Raw genomic sequence first — 6,480 nt, 5'->3', positions numbered from 1 at the left:
GGTTTCTACAGTTTCTATCTCCCCTCTGTTGGGTATTTTGGCTAATGTCATCCCCGTTGAGTCCTGGGAACCTCTCACTTCCCTGGTGTCTAGGACTTTCTAGTTGCCCCCCCCCCCACTCCCCCACTCCGCATTCCCTATCCTCTGGATTTCTCTCCCATCTCTTCCCATACCTGATCCTGCCCCCCCCCCTTTCCCACTCCCCCTCCTCTCTCCCACCCAGGTCCCTCTCCCCTTTGCCTCCTGTGATTATTTTGTTCTCCCTTCTAAGTGGGATTGAAGCATCTACACTTTGGTCTTTCTTCTTGTTAAGCTTCATATGGTCTGTGAGTTGTATCATGGGTATTCTGAGCTTTTGGGTTAATATCCACTTATCAGGGAGTACATAACATGTGTGCCCTTTTGGGTGTAAATGTATGTTTTGCATACATAGATCACTTCACAGTAACAAAGTTGCACTTTAAGGCTGAATTCAGGTTGGGTTCATTTGGCCATGGGATCAAGATCACAGCAGGGGAATGTCAACACCTGCAGGAATGTGGATCATGTGTAGGGACTTTCTGGGACGCTGCTGTGATGATAAATATTGGTTGTTGACAGGATTTATAGTCACCTAGGAGATAAACTTCTGATCATTCTGTGAGAATGTTTCTAGATTGGGCTACTGTACTCTAGAAACCTACTCTATTGAAGGTGGTGCCATTCTATGGGTTGGGGTCCCAGACTGAATAGACAAAATGAGACCACTGTTTGGTACCAGCACCTCTCTCTCCTTCTCCTTCTCTCTGTCTCTGCCTCTGCCTCTCTCTGTCTCTGTCTGTCCCTGTCTCTCTCTTTCTATCTCTGTGTCTCTGTCTGTCTGTCTGTCTGTCTATCTGTCTGTCTGTCTGTCTATCTATCTATCTCTGTCTTTCCATCTCTGTGTCTCTGTCTGTCTTTCTCTTAGCTCCCTGGCTATAGATACTGTGAACTCAGTTGCTCAGTCTCCTGCTGCCCCCACCCCCCGTGATGGATGATGGTACCTTCAAACTGTGAGCCAAAGTAAACCTTCTCTGCTGTTGTCAGGTTCTCTCTCTGCTGTTGTCAGGTTCTCTGTGTCTGTGAGGAAAAGTCACTAATCAAAAATACCTGACAGCTTAAAGCAGGAAGGACTTTGCACACCTTTAATCCCAGCACTTGGGAGGCAGAGGCAGGTGGATTTCTGAGTTCGAGGCCAGCCTGGTCTACAAAGTGAGTTCCAGGACAGCCAGGGCTATACAGAGAAACCCTGTCTCGAACAAACAAACAAACAAACAAACAAACAAACAAACAAAAAAGCAGGAAAGACTTATTCTGGCTCAGGGTTTCAGGCCATAGTCCTGGACTGTATTGATTCTAGGCTGGTGGAAGCCCATCTTCTAATGCTGGGACCCTTTAATACTGTTCCTCGTGTCATGGTGACCCCCCAACCATAGAATTATTTTCATTGCTACTTCATAACTGTAACTTTGCTACTGTTATGAACCGTAATATAAATAACTGCTTTCTGATGGTCTTAGGTGACCCCTGTGAGAGGGTCATTCAAACCCCCATGGTTGTCGAGCCCCACAGGTTAAGAACGTCTGTCCTGAAGTGTCCACTGCCTCTCAAAATGGTGCCACCAGCTGCATGAAGGATCCAACAGCTGCGCCTGTCCATTTCCTATCCAGACCCAAACAGTTGCGAGTGACTTGGAGCTTCCAAGAAGGCTGCCTAGAGCAGGTCTCACAAAGAAGTGGCGGACCACGGTCAGGAGTGGGGACAAAACGAGCCATACCCACTGTGATGTCATGTTACAGGGCTTCAGATCCCTCTGCCTTCCTTAAAATCCTCGTGGTGCACTGACACTGACCCTGGGGCTGCTGTGTCCTCTCAGTCCGAAGTATCAGGGCAATGTGGAATTTCCAAATCATCCATTTAGTTCTAGATGTGTTTGTTTTATGCATACGAGTGTTGTGCTCACATGTGTGGCTGTGTATTATGCTGGAACTGGAGTTAAGGACAATTGTGAGCCACCATGTGGGTGTACAGGGGATCGAACCTGTGTCCTCTACAAGAGCAAGTGTTCTTGACAACTGAGCTATTCCTCCAGCCCCTATTTACTTAATTTTTTACCGTGCTTAGTTCCTGCTTTGTTGTTAGAGCTAGTAACAGCTATTCCCCAAGCCTCTCAGCTACAGACTTTGCTTGAGCTGAAAAAAAAAGAAAAGAAAAGGAAAGAAGAGAAGAGAAGAGAAGAGAAGAGAAGAGAAGAGAAGAGAAGAGAAGAGAAGAGAAAAGAAAAGAAAAGAAAAGAAAAGAAAAGAAAAGAAAAGAAAAGAAAAAGTAAGTTGGGTATGGCGGCAGATGCTTACACGATGCCGGCACTTGGACTAGAGATGCTGTGTCAACAAACAGATAAGTACCCCAGGTCTGATGACTCAGATCTATAATTTCAGCTACTCAGTAGTCTGAGGCAAGAGGATAAAGATAATTTGCTGCCTTGGGTGACTGAGTAAGACCTTGTTTCAAAACCCTGTGGAGGCCAGGGTTGACCAAGTGCTTGCCATGCAACCAAGAAGACCTGAGTTTGACTTTACCCTGGCACCCAAGTACAGAGCCACCATGGTGAGCTGTGCTGGTAATATTCGATGCTGGGGAAGCAGCGACAGGAGGAGCCCTGGTACTCACAGGCCAGCCAGAGCAGCCGGATCAGTGAGCTGGTCCCAAGGAGAGACCTTGTCTTAACAACCAAGACGGTGATCTTCTGAATAACACCAGCCAACGCTGACCTCTTGCTTGACCGGCGTTGAACACATGTGCGTCCACACTTGCACATATATACACGAAAACATACAAGCACACACACAGAAACACCAAACGAACAGGTCTGGAATTATAGAGCAAAGCAGCAAAGCCCTCGCCTAGCCTGCTAGCTCAGCCTGGGTTCAATCCCTAGAAACTCAGAAATGAATGAAGTGACTATTAAGCACACCGTAGAGCCACCCTAAACAATTTGCCATTGGTTCTGGAGAGATGGCTCAGGGGTTAAGAGCACTGGCTGCTCTTGCAGAGCACCTGGGTTCTATTTCCAGCAACCACACAGTGGCGCACAACCATGTTAACTGTAGTTGCAGGAGATCCAACGCCCTCTTCTGGCTCTACAAGAACTGTCACATGTGATAGAAACATAGAAACACATGCAGGCAAAACACACACACATAAAATAAAAATGAGAGATGGAGGGAGGGAAAGAGAGAGAGAGACAAGGGGGGAGGAAATACACTCTTTAAAGTGGGTGGAGCTGCAGAAAGTCCACTCCTCTTACACACACACACACACACACACACACACACACACACACACACACACACATACACACCCCTCCGCCCCCAAAGCTGTATTAAGTCCTTTTCAATGGAGAACCTGGGAAAGAATATAACAACTCCTTTAAAAGCTGGCCCGCCCTGCAGTCGAAGCCAAGCTGTAAAACTGTTTGGGAAGTAGAAAGGTTAGTAAAGAGCGCGATCCTATGACCAGTCAGGCCGATCCGCTGGGAGGGTGTTTGGAATGGTCTCAGTGCTAGCTGCTGAGGAAACCAGCGTTTGGAAACAATAACATCATGGGACTTTTTATATGGCCCGCTGGCATTGTGATGCAATTTGAGCGTTTTAGCATTTTCCCAACTTTCTGTTCTCACCACAGGAAAAGTGGGGACTGGAGGAGTCGGGTGCCTCATCACCAGTACTTCTCTCAGACAAATTATAAACAGAGAGTTAAAGAACTCCTCTGCTACAGCCAGGAAACAAAGCAGCCTTCAAACGCCTCACATGTCAAGATGCCCTCGTTCCCAAAGCACTGCAGCTGTGTGTAACCCCAAAGGTGATCTTTTTTTCTCTCTGTGGAATGATTAAGCAGAGAATTTTTTTTTTTTTCTTTTTAAAGCCACACCAGTGTGTAACTCTCCTTCCGGGGCTGGTGGCAGGCATCATCAATCAATCAAGGCAGTTTATCTTCCCCACCCCCACCCCCAATCTAGATGGGGCCACAGAATCCTCAACAATCTGTGCCTGGCATCTCCTATAACTGAGTCAGAATTGGCATGTGATGGGAGCCAGCTAGAGGCGTCTGGACCAGCGAGGGTAGTTGCCGGAGTCAGCTCAGCTCAGTCACTTAAGCCTTCAGCCCAACGCCATTTTCTGTGAAAGCATATAATAATAGCATTTATTTCCTAGCACCATAGTAAGATTAAATTAGTTATTACCCCTACAGAGCTTAGAATGGGGATGAAGAGAAAATATCCAAGCTTTTTTTTCTCCCTAACGTAGTTAGGTGGGTATGATGCTGTACACCAGTAATGAGGAAGCTGAGGCAGGAGAATCACAAGTTTGAGGAAAGCCTGGGCTACATAGTGAAGGCCAGGTTAGTGTCTCCGTAGAGTGTTTGTGGAGCAAGCCTTGGGTTCATCTCTAGCAGGGCATGCATAAACCATGTGTGTTGGTGCTTGCTTGCTTGTAATCTCAGTTCTTAGAGGGTGGGGGATGGAAGATCAGAAGTTCAAGGTCAAGCCAGGCAGGGTAGTAGTCACCTTTCTTTGATCTCAGCATTCAGAAGGCAGTTGGAGCTCTGTGAATTGAAAGCTAGCCTGGTCTACATACTTAGTTCAAGGGCAGACAAGTCTACATAGTGAGATAATGACTCAAAATCAAACAGAGGACAGACAGACCAACAAATAAACAGAGAAAGTGATGAAAGATATAGTATAAAAACTATATGTCATGTAGTATCCTTGATAAAAAAGAATGAAAAGACCATCACCAAAGCACATTATTCTAACATTTCTAGGTCTCAGAGACAAAGGAGAAACAGAAAAGGGGGAGAAAGGGCTGCAGAGCCTACAGAGATGCAGCCAGATAGCATCGGGTTTACATCTAAAGTTCTACACCTGGGTGAGTTTTCTTTTTTTTTTTTAAAGATTTATTTATTGATTATATGTAAGTACACTGTAGCTGTCTTCAGACACTCCAGAAGAGGGAGTCAGATCTCTTTACGGATGGTTGTGAGCCACCATGTGGTTGCTGGGATTTGAACTCCGGACCTTCGGAAGAGCAGTCGGGTGCTCTTACCCACTGAGCCATCTCACCAGCCCTGGGTGAGTTTTCAATCCGTGTGATTGAGTAGAGCAAAGATTGTTCATCTTAAAATAAAAATATAATGCCTTAGCCGGGCAGTGGTGGTGCACACCTTTAATCCCAGCACTTGGGAGGCAGAGGCAGCCTGGTCTACAGAGTGAGTTCCAGGACAGCCAGGACTGCACAGAGAAACCCTGTCTTGAAAAAAAAAACAATATATATATTTATAATGCCTTGAAAATATCCTTCTATTGGGCTGGAGTGATGGCTCAGTGGTGAAGAACATTGTTGCTTTTGCAGAGGGCCCCAGTTTCAGTTCCTAGCACCAACATGGTGGCTTATAACCATCTGTAACCCTAGTTTCAGGGGATTCAACAGACATGAACATGGTACACAAACATGCATAGAAGCCAAACATTTGCACATATAAAGTAAAATAAATCTGAAAAAAATAGAAAAATATCTGTTAATAGATAATATTCAGGCCAGGAGGTGGCTCAGCAGTTGATGGAATTGTTATCCAATCTAATGAACTGTGTTCTGTCCCTGGGACTTACACAGTAAGAGAAAAATGACTCCCGCAAGCTGCCCTCTGACCTCTACAACATGCATACCCCCTACACACATTCACATGTATGCACAAAACAGAAAAAGATGCCATAAAATAAAAATAGTGTTAAAATAGATAATTCCTAAAAAGAAAATTTTTACTTATAATAATTATATATGTAATATAAAATGAGCTAAATCCATCAGTAAGATGTTTAAATTAGTTTAAAGGAGATATCAAAGAGCCACAGATTTATGTGGAATAAAGGAATTTTAAAGTGAATTTGCAAATAAATATGAAGATGTGTAGCATGTAGTTTCTACTTCCTCACTTTAAACTCTGGGTTACCCACCAACGCCCTGGTTCCCTTGGATCTGCTGATGAAAGACACACACACACACACACACACACACACACACACACACACACAAAGCTTATTTTATTTTTTTCAAGACAGGGTTTCTCTGTATAGCCCTGGCTGTCCTGGAACTCACTTTGTAGACCAGGCTGGCCTCGAACTCAGAAATCCGCCCGCCTCTGTCTCCCAAGTGCTGGGATTAAAGGCGTGTGCCACCACGCCCGGCTATCTTATTTTTAATATGTTTTTAACTCAATGGCCAGGCACATCTAAGCCTCCCCAGGCTAGTGTGCCCTTACCTCCACTCCCAGCTCAACACCTCTAAGTCTTCCCTCAACTTAGTTGTCCAGTTACCTTCCTCTTGCTCAACACCCTAAATGTGCCCTCAGCTTAGTTTTGTTTCTAATTTCCTGCCTGCTACCCCAGACCCAGTCAGGGAAGCA

At 45.3% G+C, this 6,480-nt stretch overlaps 1 long non-coding RNA gene across 1 annotated transcript in view; it reads left to right on the top strand.

Moving 5' to 3' along the window:
• The first annotated feature begins 315 nt into the window (after positions 1-315).
• Gm26008 overlaps positions 316-6,480 on the top strand; it is a 33,826-nt gene continuing 27,661 nt past the window's right edge. The window contains exons 1-2 of the long non-coding RNA XR_001785221.2: positions 316-3,879; positions 4,843-4,946. This is a non-coding gene — a long non-coding RNA (predicted gene, 26008). The remainder of the gene's footprint in view (positions 3,880-4,842; positions 4,947-6,480) is intronic.

This window comes from Mus musculus, chromosome 6, assembly GCF_000001635.26.
Source record: "Mus musculus strain C57BL/6J chromosome 6, GRCm38.p6 C57BL/6J".
NCBI classification, from domain to species: Eukaryota; Metazoa; Chordata; class Mammalia; order Rodentia; family Muridae; genus Mus; species Mus musculus.
Note: the sequence above shows the minus strand (reverse complement) of the source record. Positions and strands in the feature narration are given on the sequence as shown.